We start from the raw sequence: 19,794 nt of genomic DNA, 5'->3' as shown, positions 1-19,794 counted from the left end.
GCCAGACTACTCCTCCTCTCATGCCCTGCAGGGGATCAAGTTTGTCAGACATCAGTCCAGCTCTCCGGTGAACAGCTGATTAATGAGGGGTGGGTGAAATAGCCACCAAGCAGCTGCACCATTTTTCAGGGACAAACCATGATGGTTAATGTTGATGGGAAGACGAATGTAAGCAAACTGCAGTTAAAGTCCTTGATAAGAAGAAGCACTGCTCAAGCCAGCTCCTGGCCAAAAATTTTCTGATTGCTTTTCTGACATCCCTCATATAAGGGAGACAGTCAGCTAGTGGCATACAATTAACTCTGTGGTTCATGGACTTATTCAGCATATACTTAATGTAAATCCACTAGGTGCCAGACATTGTAATAAGGACTAGATATTTTATCAACTTTAACTTAGATACATGGTAGACACTGTCCAGGAATGTCTTCTTTTGTTCAAATCTAGCCTGGCCTTTAAAAGCCCAGCTCAAATACCAGCTCCTCTAGGAAGGTTTCTCTGAGGCTCCACAGACAAAAGTAACGACTCTTCTCTAAATTCTTACAGCACTCTATTTGGACCTCTGTTATAGAACATGATGAACATCCCACATTGTAATTCCTTATATGCATCACCTCCTAATAGACTATAAGTAACTTGAAGCCAAGATTCATGTGATCTTCATACCTCATGTCTCTAATATATTCATATTCCCCGGAACATAAATGTAGTTCTTTGCATAATTAATGTATTAATGGACTACCTGCTGTCCACCTTAGCCCAACACAGTTAGATGCTTGGGGTGGGTGGGGAGGGAATCGTCTTATTCGCTACAGCCAAAATCAATTCTGAAATTTAAATGGAGAGACAAAATAAACAACAAAAATGTTTTTATGTGTCAGTGTAATACAGTAAATAATCATAATTCCATGTCAATAAGACCGAACACAGCACACTTTGATTAAGATAGGTTTTAACTTCACCTTTGCACCTATTAAAGAAAGGACTTACTAAAAAGAAAAAGTTATTAAATATTCATGACCTACTTAAGCTTTCTAGATGAACTGTTTTTAGGTATTTTTAAAACATCAATTATACTAAAATCTTACATATTCATTGAAACAGGCCAAATAACATTCCTACTTTCCTCTATCAACAAAAGGTTTTGTTAGCAAGGAAATTGGGTAACTACGTACTTGAGATAATTTTAAAGTTATACTTACTTATAAATAATCTATATTATTATACTTTGCAAATTCACCCCCACTTGCTTCAAATGCTCTAATTTAATGAGAGAAATCTTAACATATGGAGGATACTGAAGCACTTAAGGGCTACAATGACTAAGTAAATGAAAGGTAGGAATCAAAACCCACTTTTTTTGTAGAGGAGATGGGCAACCAGTAGTACTGGGGGTATGTTATAGTGGAAAGAGTAATAGCTTAAGAGTTTGAAGACCTAGATTCTAGGCCCCATGCTGGTATGATGAGCTCTTTGTCCTGGGGCAACAAATTTAAAGTTTCCGGGTCTGTTCACTTTTCTAAAAATGTCAGCTTCATAGATTTGCTATAAAATAAGATAACAATAGTCTCATTATGAATTGTTTCAAAGATATATTATAGCGAATTAGTATCATCCAAACAACATAAAGGCTTTAAGGCATAAACATCTGGGGGGGAGGTAAACTTACTAACCATATGTATTAGAGTTTTCCAGAGAAATTGAACAAATAGGAGATACACACACACACACACACACACACACACACACACACGTATGGGGAGAGGGGGAAGGTAAAGAATTAGTTTACATGATTATGGAGGATGAGAAGTTCAAGTCCCAAGATCTACAACTGGCAAGCTGGAGAACCAAAAGAGCCAATGGTATAGTTTCGGTTCAAGTCTTAAGAACTGAGAACGAAGAGAGCCGATGGTATGAGTTCCAGTACAAGTCTGATCCTGAAGGTAGAAGTCTGTGCCCCAGCTTGATGGTAGAGAAAGCAAATTCTCCCTTATTCTACCTTTTTGTTCTATTCAGGCCTTTCAGTGGCTTGGAAGAGGTTTTCCCGTATTGGGGTGGGCAATCTACTTTACTGAGTATACCAATTTAAATGTTAATCACATCCAGAAGCAGCTTCACAAACACACCCACAATAATATTTAACCAAGTATCTGGGCACTCTGTAAATCAGTCAGGTTGACACATAACATTAACCATCACAAGTTCACCCTTGTTAACCCATATACATCCTCTTAGACCATACTTAATCTCCAATTAAAGACAATAACAAGGTTATAACTCTGCCTAACATGATACAACAATTCCGCATAACCCCAAAAACACATTAATCCTTTCTCCAGAAGAGGATGTAAAGTCCTTGAGTTATGTTTCTATCTTTTTCTTGATATCCCATAATTTAAATACTATGATGTAAAATTAATAGTACTTAATACTACGATATGAAAGTGATACATCTTATGTTACATAATAAGGGAATCAGGGAAGAAAACAGATTTTTGCTTAATATATTTACACACACACATACACACACAAACATATTCATAACAAAATAAAGAGGAAATACTCAGGATAACAATAATTCTTGTTTTTGTAGCTGGTCATATGGTCATAGATGCTATCGATAACTACCTTCTTCCACCACTCATTCTGTATTCCCTTTGTCTCCAGCAATCACATCAGCTGCCTATGTTTCTTTACCTGGTAGAGTGACTTAAACCTTCATTCCTGGAGCATCTAGGCTGTTAGCAGTCCTGTCTGGATTGGGTTGTTGTGGTTTTCCATTGACATTAATCACAGGACATGGTAGACTAAGAGACACCCTAGGAGATCCCCTATATGCCATACACTCTCCTCCTTATCTTTGTGGTAGAATGCAGTCTAATTTCCCCTTGCTAGTCAGGGTCAGTCACCCCTGCCAGCACAGTAACTCCCTTCTTTGCCTGTTGATTCAGAGGTATGAGGAATCCAAAGTGGCCAGGGAGCAATCTTAACTTTCATTTCAATGGAATCATTGTTGTGTCTCCCGATAGAAGCATTCTTCGTTTGGGAACTAAGACCTCTAGACCAGCAGAGCATAAGGTCATGGGAACAGGAAGCAAAAATTTTGCTAGTTGGTCACTAAGGGTAATAGTGAGTGGTGCCACTTCCATTTTTACCCTTGATTCCTAGACCCATAAATTCTGGCTATGAGAGAAATAGCACCGTATATTTAACACTGATTCAGAGGATATACAGTTGTTTAGAGAACCTTGCCTCAGCCTTGCAAGGTATTGCCACCTGAAGTGGCACTGTAACTGAGGCTTCAAAAGGCCTTTCCACCATCTTTCAAGCCAGCAGCTTCAGAATGTTGGGGAACGTTGTAAGGCCAATGAATTCCATGAGCATGGGACTTTTGCCCCACTTCTTTTGCTATAAAGTGAGTTCTGATCAGAAGCAATGCTGTGTGTATGCTGCTAGGGTAGATAAGACATTCTATAAGTCCATGGATGGTAGTTTAGCAAAAACATTACATATAGGGAAGGCAAATCAATATCTACAGTGTCTATTCCAGTAAGAAAAAAATGCTGCCCCTTCTATGATGGAAGAGGTCCAGTGAGATCAATCTGCCACCAGGTAGCTGGCTGATCACCCTGGCGAATGGCGCCATGTCAGGGACTAAGTGCTGGTCTCTGCTGCTGTCAGGTTGGGCACTCAGCAGTGGCTGTAGCCAGATCATCCTTTGTGAGTGGAAGTCCACATTGCTGAGCCTATGTATAACCTCCATCCCTATCACAGTGGCTACTTTATGAGCCAACTGGGTGAGAACAGGTGTGGCTGGGGCAAGAGGCTCACTGGTATCTGCAAAAATTGTCACCCTATCTATTTGATAATTAAAATCCTCTTCTGCTGAGGTCACCCTTTGGTGAGCATTCACATACAGCACAAACATCTTCATGTTTTTTGCCCATTCAGGCATATACCTCTTCTCCAAATTTCCTTGTCACCAATGTTCAAATCAGTTCCTTCCAAGTCCCTGACTGTCCAGAAAAATCACTGGATCAACCCATGAATCAGTACATAATCGCATGTCTGGTCATCTCTCCTTCCAAGCAAAGTTTACAACCAGGTGCACAGCTTGAACTCTGCCCACTAGGCGAGTTTCCCTTCACCACTAACCTTCAGGGGTATCCCAGAAAACGACTATAGTGTTATTGCTGTCCACTTTCACGTGGTGCCTGTGGAAACATCTGTAAAGCTGGCCCGGGTCTTTCCTCCTCTCTCAACTGATCATAGCAAACTTTCTGTGAGGCCATAGGCACAGACTGGGAGAAAGAAGTCAAGGCAGCAGGAGTTGAGATCATAAGCTTTTGGGCTGCTTCTTCATGTAACTTGTGTCTTCTCTTTCCTACTGGAAATTGAGTCATTTAGCTCTTTAAATCTAATCAAATGAGAAAGCCAATTCCAGAAACCCCATAACCAATTCAGAAAACTCAAACTAAGGATTCTGTTCCTCTAGAACCACTCTTGGTACCAAAATCTGTATTATGCAGGATTCTCCTGAGAAACAGAGCCAATATGATGATGTAAGGAGATTTATGATAAGGAATTTGTGCACATGATTATGGAGGCTGAAATGTTCCAAGATCTTCAGCCAGCAAGGTAGAGACCCAGGAGAGTTGGAAGTATAATTCCAACCTGAGTCCTAAGACCTGAGAACAAGGAAAGCCAAAGGTATAAGCTCCAGTCCAAGTCTGAGTTGAAAGGCAGGAGAAGACCTATACCCTGGCTTGAAGAGAGGCAGGGAGAGCAAATTTTCCCTTACCCTACATTTTTGTTCGATTCAGGCCCACCCACATTGGGGAAGGCCACCTGCTTTACTCAGTCTATGGAATTAACTGTTTATCTCATCCAGAAGCATCATAATAGACACATCCAGAAAAATGTTTAACCAAATATTTGGGTACCATATAGCCCAGCCAAGTTGACACACAAAATTAACTATCATACCATAGTTCAAAAACTCAAACATTTACTTTAATCTAATTTTTACTCAAAAAATCTAGGTGTTTTTTTCCACCTAGAATCACTCTAAAATCCACTTTTTGACCAATGTCAAATAATAGCAACGTTAGAAAAATAAAGTATTTCTGTTTACAGGATTTTTAAAAGTTTAGGCCGGGCGTGGTGGCTCACGCCTGTAATCCCAGCACTTTGGGAGGCCGAGGCGGGCAGATCACGAGGTCAGGAGATTGAGACCATCCTGGCTAACATGGTGAAACCCCGTCTCTACTAAAAATACAAAAAATTAGGTGGGCATGGTGGGGGGTGCCTGTAGTCCCAGCTACTCGGGAGGCTGAGGCAGGAGAATGACATCAACCCAGGAGGCGGAGCTTGCATTGAGCCAAGATCAAACCACTGCACTCCAGCCTAAGCGACAGAGTGAGACTCCGTCTAAAAAAACAAAAAAAGAATTGTTTAAAGAACAAAGGAAGCAAAAACCCTGATGAATCCCACCAACAAGTTGTGGTATAGATAATTTTATGTCACCACAGCCAGAAAAGACTATGTATTGTATTTCTTAATCGCTATCATAATTAAATGTGCCTTTTGCCTCAGTACTCAATTTGATTCTCAAAGCAATCCTATGAGGAAGGTAGAGTAACATTATTACTATTATTATTGTTCATTTCATTTGCCAAAGACATTGAGGCTGAAGGGGGTTTAAATCACTTACCCCAGGTCACAAGGCTGGGAACGCTATTGAGCAGTTTCCCGTGGTCTGCGTTCACATAATAGCAACAAGGTGCTATGTACATATAGGCATATGTTTATATATATATGTATGTGTGTATATACATATACATATATATCTGTTCATGTGTAATATATTTAATATATGCCCCCTCATCTTCACCAACCCTGGATTATCAACTCCTTAAACACAGGAACGATGTTGTACTCATCTTTCTGTCTCCAACAATGTTTACACAAGTGCCTTGCATATAGTAGATAGTAAGTAAATTTTGGTTAAATTGAGCTGAATTTAAAGAAATTCCTTTAATAAGCTTAACTGTTACTATGTTTTGATCAATATGCTTAAAAATAAGACACACTGCCCAGCAAAGAGATTTTTCTAGATTTTTGACAGGGTTTTCAAACCAATAAATATATTAATTCTTTTAAAAGACTTCTGTATGTCTCTAGATATCTCTCCCAAAAAAAAAAAAAAGGAAAAAGAGAAAATTAGCATTTATTGAGCTTCTACCATGCATCAGGCACTGTGCTAAGTGCTTTCGCAGAATTGCACTAATGCAAATACAAGGCTAACAAAATCTCACCTGTCAGGGACGAATTGGAGTCACTGGGCAAGGAAAATGCTGTCTTCTATGAAGTGAAAGCTGGCAGTTGAACTATTTTTTAAAATAAGTATCCTTTTTGGGTGGGAAAATGTCTTTTCTCAATGAAAGTTTACTTGATGGAAGATCTCTGCCACTGGGGACAATATGAATATGACTTTTGTAATTTATCAAAAATTCTGAGCTTAGCAATAATGAAAAATTATTTTGCCCATAAAATAGTACCCTTGTAATATTTAAACTCAAATATTTCAAGGATAACTTCATCTTATATTCCAAATGAATTTAAAAATAAAACTTAAATCACAAAACCCAAAAAATGCCCCATTGCTAAAACAAACCCAGACCCAACTGAAGTTGAAAATTTGGTGCAAAGCTCACAGGCCTTGTGGTTTGGGTGTTTTCCAGATTTATTTCAACTGCTGCTCTAAAGCCATGGCTCTCCCCTAAGTGGAGTGTCTCTGAATGGGAAAGAGGGTGAATATCTGTAGTTGGACAGACTACCTAGAGAATCCTTACGGAAACCCCTTCCCTCCTCACAACTACACCATCTCCCAAATGAGAAACTGCTCATTCATTCATTCTAGCAATCATTATTATGCACTAGACTCTTTTTAAAAACCTCTTTCCCTTTTCTAGTTTTCCCCTAAGCCAGAAGAAAAGTGAGAAGCTGATAGAAAAATGAAAATAGCAACAACAAATAAATTCCTCTCATTAAAATGCTTAGTAATTTCATAATATTGATGCTTTCTGACAATCTCATCTATATATGAATACTACATCTGTTATATACTCCAACAAAACTTGCTTTGAGTTTAGAATGTTTCAATTCCATTCTGCTCTTGCACCCTTAGTAAGTTAAGTAAAATGAATATTTTACAGAAGATTTCAAGTGGCAGTCCAGAAGTCACAAATGGCGTTTAGAACAGAGCATACCTAGTTCCCACATCATCTGCTCATCAATGCTAATCTCACCTCCTCCACATGAACCTGAAACCTTTCCTAAAGTAGCCACGTGGAGAAAATACATGTGGATATTAACATTTTAAGCATAGTTGTGTGTGTGTGTGTGTGTGTGTGTGTGTGTGTGTGCGCGCGCGCGCGCGCGCATGCGTGTGTGTGTTTGAGTACAAATTTAACCTAGAGAGAAGAGCAAAAGAGTTTACCATATTGCTTTAAAGTAGCCTTCTGGTGCTATATGTCTGATACTTTGCAAAATTAAACTTGATCAATAGTTAAATGGTAAGATTTATTTCATTCAGAAAATGTATGGACAGTTAAATAAATTTTCTTCAAATCAAATTCACCTTGGGTGAATACGTACAGTTGCAAATAGCCTAGCCATAAGCGACCTTTAAGGCATCTTCTCAAATCAGGTACACGTCCTTCAGCAGAATGAAAGTGCACAGGGTGCCAACGTGGTACAGGCTCCTAACGCAGCCATGTCACATGAATATTTGAGAGGTAACTGAATTTTTGTGATCTCAAAGGGTTTTTTAATTTATTTTTAAAAAAATAAGAGTAGAAAAAGCAATCAGGGATAATGATTGAACAAGTTTTAGTTCCATGTCTTATTACTTACATTTTTCCAATTTCACAGAAGCCTCATTTCTAGACCAGTGATTGGTTGACATAATGTTAACATGCATGGAGCTTTTGTGGCAAAACAGTGAAAATACCAGGTATTAAAAGACCTAAGTTGACCTCTCACTTGCCACTATCATTATAGGCATCTTGGCAAGTTCTTTTAAATCTTTAGGTCTGAGTTTCTTCCTCTGTAAAACAAGGTGGTTGTTCTAGATCATACCTAAACCTCTTTCTAATCTATATTCTGTGATTATTTTTAATATTTTATCTTTGAGATAACTGGAATCTAAGAGGGTTAACTGAATCAGGGAAAAGTCTTCTCTGGGTCACTTCTAATCCCCTAACAAGAACTTAACTAACTTGACCACACTGACAAGTTCCCCTTAACAATTTTATCTAGGCTCATCTATCTACAGAAAAAGGTGGTTTATATCATTCCGTATGAGTCAGTATTTTGCCGAGATAAGTACTTTTCACAATAGCATCTGTTCAATCAAATGAAATTCCTAGCCTAATTGCTACATAAAAGATCATTATATCATTTGTAACATCTGTACAAATAAAATTTCTAGATATGTAAGGGGTTTGGAAGATTTTATATTTCATATATCATGTTCCCACAACTTGTCTTCATGCTGCACTTAAGAATCCAATGCGAAGATAAACTTTCACCCTCAGTCTGAAATGTAATTTCACATAAAACCAGTTTATTATTACATCTCTTTGTAGTTCCTATCTTATATTTTTAGAGTATTAACTCATTCCATGCTTAAAACAAAGACAATTACTGTGCTATTCATCTATGAAAGATGATCATGTACAGTTTAACATCTGGTAAGCAAAAGAAAATCATGACTACTTCTCTTAATGTAGGAAGAGTCCCCATCAGGAAAGCAACTTGAACTAAAAAGAAATACCTGGATAGGAAGAAAAGGAACAAAAGGAGCAAATGAAACTTGTCAGGGGACTACTGTGTTCTATCTTTCCGCAGACTTTTAGTGCTCATAGTAACTCCATTAGGTAGGCTGTTTCCATTTATAAACGAGTAAACCAATATCAAAGACATTGTTATTCCACAACTAAGCATGGTGTAGTCGGAATTCGGGCCCAGCGTGGTCTCCCTCAATGAGGTTATGCTGCCTCCAGATTAAAGGTAATGGGACAGCATATGCAGTTTATGATGAAGTGGGCATGTAAAGGAAAGAGAAATTAGTCCCAGATTGAGACTTCAAAGACTGTACACTCCAGAAAAGAACTGTGAAGGAGGAATTAAGACAAGAACCAAAATTTAACAGTGGTCACCAACATGGAAAAGGAAAGAGAATTTCAAACGAAGGATGGTGGGAAATGTTAAGCATTAGGAAGTTTGTAAAATATGAGAACACACTGACCATCTGTTAGTGATATCCCCATTAACCTAAGGAGACATCTATAAATCATCATTGATGCCTTCTTCTCCCTTACCAATTAACAGAGCCCAGTTGAGTTCCAGACCTGCCTTTCCATTCTTCTTGCTCCCACCCAATCTCAGACTCATCATTTCACAGCTGAACAAATGTACTGGCTTGGTCTCCCGTTTGTGCCTTGGTCCATCTACACTTCATATTTTATGGCTTCATATTCCTAAAACACTGTTTTGACCATATTACACTTCTATGCAGAAATCAAAATGGTTTTCCATTACCATACAGTATTCATCCATACAGTCTTTTCCACTGCCTATATGCATTTTTATATTAAAACTGAATCCCAATATTGCCCTAGTCAACCTGTGGGCTCTATGACCATTTTACTAGCTGTTTGACCTTCTGTAAGTTAATTATTCTATCTGTACCTCAGTATATCATCTGTAAAATGGGAATAAATAACAGCATGTACTTCATATAATTATTTTGAGACTAAAATATGTAAAACACTTGGAACAGTGCCTGCACTGCTGAATAAGTTCTTTAAAAAGATCAGTAATCACTATCATTGTTACATTATTAAGTTTATAATAAAATAATGCAATTATAATTGCTATTGCCTTTTTGGCCAAATACTGTATAACACCTCAACATAAATGTTATTAACAATAATAATGATAGCAGTGTTGGCACCAAGATTTAAACACAGGTAATATGTCTTTAAAGTTATGCTTTTCACCACTATGCTATAATCCCATTAAAAATTATCTGATTAATGTCACTAAAATATAACTCCAAGCATTTGTTCTTTCTATTTTTTATATCTAAAGGATCTTCTCATTCTCAAATTATCAAATTCTTAAATATAATCATTAGAATTCCAGCCCAATTACTACCCCTTTTAAGACATCTTTCTTACAGCTAAAATTCATGGTCTAACAGTTTTGAATTCCATTTACACTTTCATCTTCATTTTATGTGGCACTTATTAATTTATTGTTAGTAAATTTTAACCCACTATATTTTCATATTATGTCAAAGTTTACAAATCACTTTTAAGTGTATCACTCCTTATGTTTTATTTCTCTGTGTAAAGCCCCTCAGGGCAGGGACTGTGAATTACACCTCTATGTAATGTCACTCTCCCTTAGTACTGCACCTTACATAAAGGAGGCCTATACAGATGTCTGTGTGGAGATTATTGATCCCTCACATGCAAGTAGTTTCAATAGAGCGGTTGAAAAAAGTAACCAAACTACTTTTCACAATGAGAAAAAAAATCAATCAAGGTATTTAGATACTAAATCCCATTTTTCTTCAAGAAATGGCTTTTCAACTTTAAAAGAATCCATTTTCATTTAAAATGTCTGTTGCCGCAAACTGTCACCTGTTTTTTCCAAATACATTGTTGGTACTTCTTAATCACTAGAAAAATGGGATTTCATTGCCATGGTGACTGGAAGAATAAGTCTGTAGACAGGAGCTATAATTCTGTCACTGTGACTAATGGCATTTTCCTTTCCTACATCTTTATTTTGATTTAATATATAAAGTCCAAAGACAAGGTTGATTAATTTCAATTACACAAGGCATTACCCTAGTTCTGCTCCAGTAGGAATGCCACATTACACTTCAACAGCACAGTCTTACCAAGACTTATGGCTACCTCTAAAGATTATAGTTAGAATTACCAAAAGCATCAATTTAAACATGTAATATACATTCATGTTTATATTTCTAAGTATTCACATTCACATAAACAACCTTTGATGTGTGTGCAGGCAGATACGTACTATTTCCATTTTTTATACCTATCTCTGGCATCTATACCTTCCTCTGGCATCCCATTAAAGCAACACCAGTTTCAAAACAACAGAAAAACAGAAAGGAAAAGACATAAGCAATGTAGCCAGAGGCTGCCCTATCATCCATGCATTGCATGCTTTGCAAGAAGAGTCTTGAAAATGGTAATTTAGTTTACGACTAACAGGCGATGCATGAACTCTTTCTCAAATTTTTACTGGAGAGCTAGAATTCCCATTTATGAGTCAAGGTGCAGCTGTACCAGGTACAAAGTAGAACAGGTGAAAAAACTGTCCTTAGTTTAACCCAGTTCCTTATACAAAGCTGCCACAATTTTCTACATCAATATTTTGACGATGTTTTCTTTGCTAGATATCATATCGTAAGTTCTTTGAAATATCTTTTTACTCAATAGGTATTGGTCAACAGCAAACAAGAGAAGAAGTATTCTCATAATAAGCTGAGTCCTTAATTTGGAGAGAGCTACATAGAAAAGTAACCGGGAAAACAGTGGGTTAAATTTTTTTTTTTTAATTGGGTACAATGGGGAAGGAGTAACGATTTTGGAACTCAAACAGGAAATAAACATCTCTACTCATACAAATAACTATTATTGTTTTAATATATCTTATCCCCCCTCCCAAAGTCTTATCTTGAAAGTATACTGTTTGTTTGGGATTTGTTTGGTTGGTTGGTTTTTCTGTTTGTTTTTTTGAGGCGGAGTCTCTCTGTGTCACCCAGGCTGGAATGCAGTGGCATGATCTTGGCTCACTGCAAGCTCTGCCTCCCAGGTTCAAGCCATTCTCCTGCCTCAGTCTCCTGAGTAGCTGGCACTACAGGTGCATACCACCATGCCCAGCTAATTTTTGTATTTTTAGTAGAGACGGGGGTTTCACCATGTTGGCCAGGCTGGTCTCGAATTCCTGACCTCAAGAGATCCATATGCCTCGGCCTCCCAAAGTGCTGGGATTATAGGAGTGAGCCACGGCACCTGGCCATATACTGGTTTTTGTTTGCTTGCTCTCTTAAGCTGTATTACAAGAAAATTTAAGGTATATGAAATAGGTAGACATATTATATAAATTATGGCATAACTTTATCATGTAAATATTAAGAACAATGTTTATGAAGATTTTTAATTACATGAAAAATGTTTAAATTATATTAAATGAAAAAGTAAAATAAAACATTATGGCATATCTCAACTATGAAAAAAATGTATTTTACATTATAAAAAGCAAAAGGACACATGCTAAAACATTAACGGTTGTCGCCATGGGTGAGTAGAACTATTTTTCCTGTAAGTTCTATATGCTACATTTTCTCCCAAAAAGTTTATATTAATTTCACAATCAGGAGGGAAAAAAAGCAATATTATAAAAGAAAAAAGATTTTCAAAATTTAGTTTCAGAGGAAATATCAAGATGAAAGGACTAGCTCTATTTATTTCTATGTGTAAAAGTAATCTATAAATTACAAGAATTATATAAATTATTGCTATTGTTATTGCCATTTTTCAAAATAAAGCAACAAGGGATATTTCTGATAAAAACTGGAAGGTAAAAACCATAGAATTGCTTAAGCTGCCTTACTTCATATTATTGTATTTCAAAATATATTTCCTTGAGATTTTATTATCTTTAGTCTTAAAATCAAAAATAGCATTCCTCACATTACACAGTTTAACTCTAGACATTATAAGTGATAATTATGTATTTAATTGAAATCAGCTTTTAAATATAAAGAAATTAGGCCAGGCACAGTAGCCCATGCCTGTAATCCCAGCACTTTGGGAGGCAAGCGGGTCACTTGAGGTCAGGAGTTCAAAACCAGCCTGGTCAACATCGTGAAACCTCATCTCTACTAAAAATACAAAAATTAGCCAGGTGTGGTAGAGCACACCTGTAGACCCTGCTACTTGGGAGGCTGAGACACAAGAATCACTTGAACCTGGGTGGGTGTCGGGGAGCAGAGGTTGCAATGAGCCAAGATCATGCCATGGCACTCCAGCATAGGCAACAAAGTAAGATTCTGTCTCTAATATAAATAAATGTAAAGAAATTCATTTTGTTTCCCTTTAGTAGGCAAAGTTTGTTCCCTTGAGCATCTCTGCAAGTATCTGTTATGGTGCTCCCATAGCAGATTGTTATTGACTTACACAGGTAATAATAGCATAGGCAAGTAATATTTTGATATACAATAATTTCTTTATTTTATTTTTTTTTGAGATGGAGTCTCACTCTATCACCCAGGCTGGAGTGCAGTGGCATGATCTCGGCTCACTGCAAGCTCCGCCTCCCAGGTTCACGCCATTCTCCTCCCTCAGCCTCCTGACTAGCTGGGACTACAGGCACCCGCCACCACACCTGGCTGTTTTTTGTATTTTTAGTACAGACAGGGTTTCACTGTGTTAGCCAGGATGGTCTCGATCTCCTGACCTCGTGATCTGCTTGTCTCAGCCTCCCAAAGTGCTGGGATTACAGGCGTGAGCCACAGCACCCGGCTGATATACAATAATTTCAAACATCCTGGTCCCACGTTGTTTCCCTTTCATTCCCCTAAAGTAGGGCACTTTTCATCAATGCAAGAATAAGTGGTTAAAGAACATGCCTTCATGCGCCAGCATCATCTTGATTTCTAACCTGTTCATTTGAGAGCATTTCCGCATCCTCCCACACATTCATTTACCTACTATATTTTTAAATGCATGAAATAATGCAAGCTCTAAAAGCCTCCTACAGGCCAGGCGCAGTGGCTCACAATTGTAATTCCAGCACTTTGGGAGGCTGAGGCGGGTGGATCATCTGGGGGTCAGGAGTTCGAGACCAGCCTGGTCAACAAGGCAAAACCCCGTCTCTACTAAAAATACAAAAATTAGCTGGGCATGGTGGCATGCATCTGTAGTCCCAGCTACTCAGGAGGCTGAGGCAGGAGAATCGCTTGAACCCAGGAGGCGGAGGTTACGGTGAGCAGAGATCACACCACTGCACTCTAGCCTGGGCGACAGAGTTAGACTCTGTCTCAAAAAACAAAAAAAAAAGCTTCCTACATTAGCCATAACCAAGTTTACCTATTAACAAAAAAGTTTAGGGTAAGCATCATACTATATGTTAAGAACCATTCCTTTCAGTTCATCGATAAAAGTTATTAATTTCAGAAGCAAAATTTCATCCACTTTGCAAAATGCATATTTATTTCTTTAGAGTTTCTTTAATAAAAGTAACAATATAGACAAAATACTGAAATAGTTACACACATTAACATCCCCAAAAATCATACACAGTGGTTTTAAGTTAAGCACAGTAGTATTTTATTAGAGAAAATAAATGTCTGGCAATTTTTCTATCAAAACCTTTCAGGCCAGGCGCAGTGAGTCATGCCTGTAATCCCAGCACTTTGGGAGGCCGAGGTGGGCGGATCACCTAAGGTCAGGAGCTCGAGACCAGCCTGACCAACATGGCGAAACCCCATCTCTACTAAAATACAAAAATTAGCTGGACATGGTGGTGGGCGCCTGTAATTCCAACTACTCAGGAGGCTGAGGCAAGAGAATTACTTGAACCTGGGAAACTGAGGTTGCAGTGAGCCAAGATCGCACCATTGCACTCCAGCCTGGGCGACAGAGCAAGACTCCGTCTCAAAACAACAACAACAACAACAACAACAAAACCTTTCAAACTAAGAGCAATGTATTTAAATTGTTAATTACGAAGTCTTTTACAATATATCATGTTGGGGAGCTGCTGGAGATATATTTTAAAAGAACACAATAATGAGCCTTTAAAGAGCAGTAGTCCTTTCGTTAAATTCAGTACTAAACTGATTTTTATTATCCCAGTTAATGACAAAGGATGGCATACTCAAAAAGCTTCAAATACTAGTAAGAAAAATAATTAAAATATTAGAAAGCAAGGGTTATATGAAAGAGGAGATATTGGATAGTGGAGGGAAACGGGGAAAACTTGATAATGATGTAAGTGTATTGAGCTCTTGATTTCACCTAAGAAAAATCAGAAATGAGTTTATATTAAAGCAGAGAAATATAAGTTAGATATTAGAAAGAATTCCCTAAAGTTTATTGGTTTCTACACTCAATTGCCATGGAAAACTATAGCTCTGTTCCCTTGGAAATTGCTAGCAAATTGATGGACAGAACAACAAACTGAACGTTGTTTAAAACAAAGCCCTCTCTGCCTCAGGAATTTCATACTGTATTGCTGCCTTGCTTTCTGTCACAGAGCACTGGGCCCTCTGCTCTCTACTACTTACTTTTACTAAATACTCTTTTCTCCTACTGCCTTGAGAAGGCATTCGGCAAAATGACATAAAAGATACTGTGCTCAACCAAGAAGGAAAAACAAAACAGCACACCTCCTCAACATTCATTCATTAATACTTGCTAAATGTCCTCTATGGACCAAGCACCATGAGAAACCATGAGAAGCTCTTGGCATACGATGGTGAGCAAGACAGTCACTTCATTCGTGTCACTTAGAGCCTAATGGAACAGAAAAATTGTACAACAAGAAGTAACAAAAAAGGATTTTAAGTACAAATTATTTTTAAAAACAAAATTCTATGAAATTCAGATTTCTGTAAAAACATATAAGCAAGAGAACTTAAGCTTCAAAAAAGAAGAGAAGCTTAAGCTTAGAATTAAAGGCTGAAGAGGGTGAAGGCTCTCCAATAACATCTTGGGTGAAGGCCAAAAAGTTGAAAAAAGAAAACAACAGAAAATAGTGCAACCAGCAGAGGGAAGGGTGAGAGACTCAGCTAAGCAGGATAATGAAAACCTCAGCCTGTTAGCCGTGCTGGCATGGTTGGGTTTTATTAGGGATTGCATGGATTTCACTTTAGAAAGAACACTCTGGGTATGTGTGGAGAACACACTGGAGGAGAGCAATAATGGAGCGGGGGAAACCCACTGGTAGCTGTTACCATCACGCAAGGAACAATACTGGTTGGCAGAACTAAAGGAGTCACAGAAGGAACAGGGAGAAATGGACAAACTTGAGAAAATCGGGAGGAAAATAGACAGGACATGGTGAATGAAAAATTATGGGTGGTGCCAGGGAAGTCAAGAATAGTTCTCAAGTGTCTGGTGTGAACGATGAGCATCATTCACTGAGAAAAGCCTGGGCGAAGAGCAGATTCAGTGGGGAATGGGTAATGATAGATTCAGTCTGAGCCATTTTTAATTGGAGATGCCCAACTATAGATCAGGCCCACTGGTCAAATTCCCCCAAAGTGATTTCAAATGAAATCCAGCAACATGTGATATCATTGGCACTCCCTGGTTCACAAGTATCTTCAGCAATCCCACTCATTCCCACCAATGAGGACCACGTGATTTTTACTCTAATGTTAAATAAATAATTAATTTCATTATAGTTTATAAAGATCAACATCACTTTTCATGAAGGAAGGAAATGTTTTCCAACTTAGAAACACAGCCTTGCTAAAAGAAATTAGCCTTTCTTTTAGCATAAAAGAAATTAACCTTTCTTTTAGCATAATTTCTAGTTAATCTACTTATAATGCTTTTTTATATAAAGAAGATGGAAAGTAAGTTCAGGTCCAAGTTCATGAATCATGCTCTTGTTCAGACATATTTGGCATTTCCAATTTTAGCCACGTCACTAAGATGGAAAAATTCATGATTTAGTAAGCTGAGCAAAGTTCACTGATCATCTAGTATTTAATTAGAAAATCCTCCAGTTTTCAGGGCAAACCATGAGCTATATCTGTTTTAACTCTCCTATTCTGTTAACCTATCTATTAACATTTGGGAGCTGAAACACTGCACAGTATTCAGCATGAGCTACAGCTTTGAATTAATGATCACATAGTCAATAAATACTCTGCACTGAAGTCCAAAGGACGATTTAAACAGCCCTAGTTCCTTTAAACAAATCAACTACGCTTTCTCTTTAGTATCTCTTTTCAATTAACAGTAACACTTTCCTTATACTTTTTCCATTAAACTAAAGTTATAATTGAGGCAATAAATTTCTATTCTCGCATGTGTTTTCTTACAGTAATAACAGTACGTGTGTGTGTGTGTGTGCGTGTGTGTGTGTGTGTGTGTGTGTTAAAGAGGAGAACGAAGTGTTTGTGTTTTTATGTCATTTGAACTATATAAAGAATTCAAGATACCACAACTTGAGAATACCAGTGATGTCAGGATTCTTCTCCAGAACAGCCACTGTTGCAGTCCTGTGCTGCACACCACCAGACCTTCCTAAATGTTACTTTCAAATCGTTCATCTGCTTTCTCTCATTATCTGCCTGCTAAATGGTAATTTAAAACAGGCAACATTAAGAGGATAAGCACTCAGAAAAGCAACCAAAAAAATGGAAAGAATGTAACAAATTTTACTGGTGTACATTTTTTAAGCAATAGAAACTAGAACCAAGTCATGACAGCATGCAGCCCTTTCTCTGGATTCCTCTCAGATTAACCTAGCGGTTTTCCATAGCCCTGCTCTTCTCTCAGGTACTTTTCTTCCTGCTACCAATACTACCTCCAAACATTTCCTGTGTTAAAGTTTTTTTAAAACAGGTCTGCTCTTGAAGACTAACAGGTGTACCCATTAAAGAGTTAAAAGCTTGAACTTGAATAAGACATAGCTAACTTCTGCTACTTAAAAGTTATATGACACATGAAAAGTTTTTTAACTTCTTTGGGCTCATTTATCCTGTCTATTAAATCGGGATAACAGGTTATTGTAAAAATTAACTAAGATAATACATGAAAAATATGTTAAAACAGTGCTTGGTAGTCAGAATAATGAATGTCAGCTATTATTTTTATAATTTGCTTGGCAGGCTATGGATGAACAGCTGAGGAAGTGGACAAGCTACAGTTATTCTCTAGAAATGATGAGGTGAAGATGAATGACCTTCAGAAATCTTCACATGACAATGGAGCGATTTGAAGAAGGAATGCCAATATCAATCTCATGCCTTAAGCAGTGTAACAGAATGTTTTAAAGGCTCCACTGACCCTAAAATATACTTTGTGGATTGTTTATGTTGTTGGCACTAAACCTATGAAGATATGGGGGGCTGGGGAGGATGTACTAATAATCTAGGACAGGCTTTCATAAATAAATGGTTGCCTCCTGACCAGTCGGCATGACCTCAGTTTGTAATGTTTACATCCATTACTACAATCAAAAAAAAAAAAAGTATTCATTGTAGGAAGAGAAGATAAAGATTACTCTCAACCATAGAAAAGGTGACATGAAAACGTGGATACAAATCTTTTTTCTGTACATTTGAATTACATGTTTTCTTCAAGCAAAAACCAAGTAGCAATTATAGTTATAAGCTGAACCCATGACTTTTGTGCTGTTAAGCTTTTTTGGGACTCCTCTGGGAGCCTTCGCTATTGCACTCCAAGTTATTCTGCTTTATGTCTTAATTAGATTAAACCGCATCACTTGAATCTGAGATCATCTTAAATCTGCCTGCTAGATGGCGATTTAAAACGGGCAACATTAAGAGAATAAGCACTCAGAAAATCAACCAAAGAAAACCAAAAGAATGTAACAAATTTTACTGGTGTGCATTTTTTTAAGCAATAGCAACTGCAACCAAGTCATGTCAGCATGCAGCCCTTTCTGTGGTAGAGAGGCTAATGAACCCAAACGCTGACCTATAGCTCTTAAAACCACACAGGAAAAGTCCACTGAGTTTTCTGTGGGTTTATGAAAAATGATATAAATATGATATCAGAAACTCTCATTCATCGAGCACTAGTGACAAATAATACTGCAAATTCTCATTCTCATAACTGGCAAAATTTAGAAAGCCCAATAAATCAGGTTAAATCCTGTATTTACCTGTTATTTGAATAAAAGCTTTCTAAAGTCATGGTAAACAAAAAACATTTTCAATCCAAAACATTAAATGTTCTCTCCTATTCAATTGTATTTGTAAAGATCCAGAAATCTAAAAAAGAAAAACAAACCAAAGAAACTAGAAAATAACCCAATTAAAAGAAAATCTTCAATGTCTCCCATCAAACTAAATGCATTTCCACTGTAAGTTTTTAGTGTTATAATCAAACAATATATTTTAGCTCTTCAGTTTCTTCTTTAGTCAGTATAGTATATCTCCTTTATGGATAACATTGTACATGTTGAATCATCCCTAATCCAAAAATCTGAAATCTGAAGAGCTCCAAAATCCAAAACTTTTTGAGCACCAACATGATGTCCAAAAGAAACACTCTAGAGCATTTCAGATTTTGGATTTTCCAGATTAGAGATGGTCAACTGTAAGTATATAATGCAAATATTTCTAACTTAAAAAAAAAATCTAAAATCTGAAATACTTTAGGTCCCAAGCATCTCAGATAAGAGATACTTGACCTATATAAAACAGTCTAAAAGAGCTTTAATCAGATCTGACTTCATCTGACGTTTGGATCTAGTCTATATTGCCTTTCCTTAGTCATGACATACATCAGTCAAGATCACTTCATTATTACAAAAAAAAGTTTGTATTGTAGGAGAAATAATTTGGAGAGAAATCTAAAACTTTAAAATGTCAAGCTAAATTAACCATAAAATCTGCACTGCAAGTAAGTCATTTTACTGATTGAAAACTCACCTTTGAACATGTTAAAATGAGGTGTGAATATCTGCAATATATTA

General features: G+C 37.3%; 1 long non-coding RNA gene across 2 annotated transcripts in view; it reads left to right on the top strand.

Annotated features, from left to right (window-relative positions):
- Positions 1 to 18,262, top strand: part of LOC131382111 (uncharacterized) — a 54,428-nt gene extending 36,166 nt beyond the window's left edge. The window contains exon 4 of one of the 2 annotated variants that reach the window (XR_009211283.1): positions 17,960 to 18,262. This is a non-coding gene — a long non-coding RNA (uncharacterized LOC131382111). Of the gene's footprint in view, positions 1 to 11,546; positions 11,684 to 17,959 lie in introns of those variants that run through there. The other variant, XR_009211284.1, reaches the window with a different exon arrangement.
- Positions 18,263 to 19,794: the final 1,532 nt, after the last annotated feature.

Source organism: Hylobates moloch, unplaced genomic scaffold (assembly GCF_009828535.3).
Source record: "Hylobates moloch isolate HMO894 unplaced genomic scaffold, HMol_V3 SCAFFOLD_2, whole genome shotgun sequence".
NCBI lineage: Eukaryota > Metazoa > Chordata > Mammalia > Primates > Hylobatidae > Hylobates > Hylobates moloch.
The sequence above is the reverse complement of the archived record's forward strand: the minus strand, read 5'-3'. Positions and strand labels throughout refer to the sequence as shown.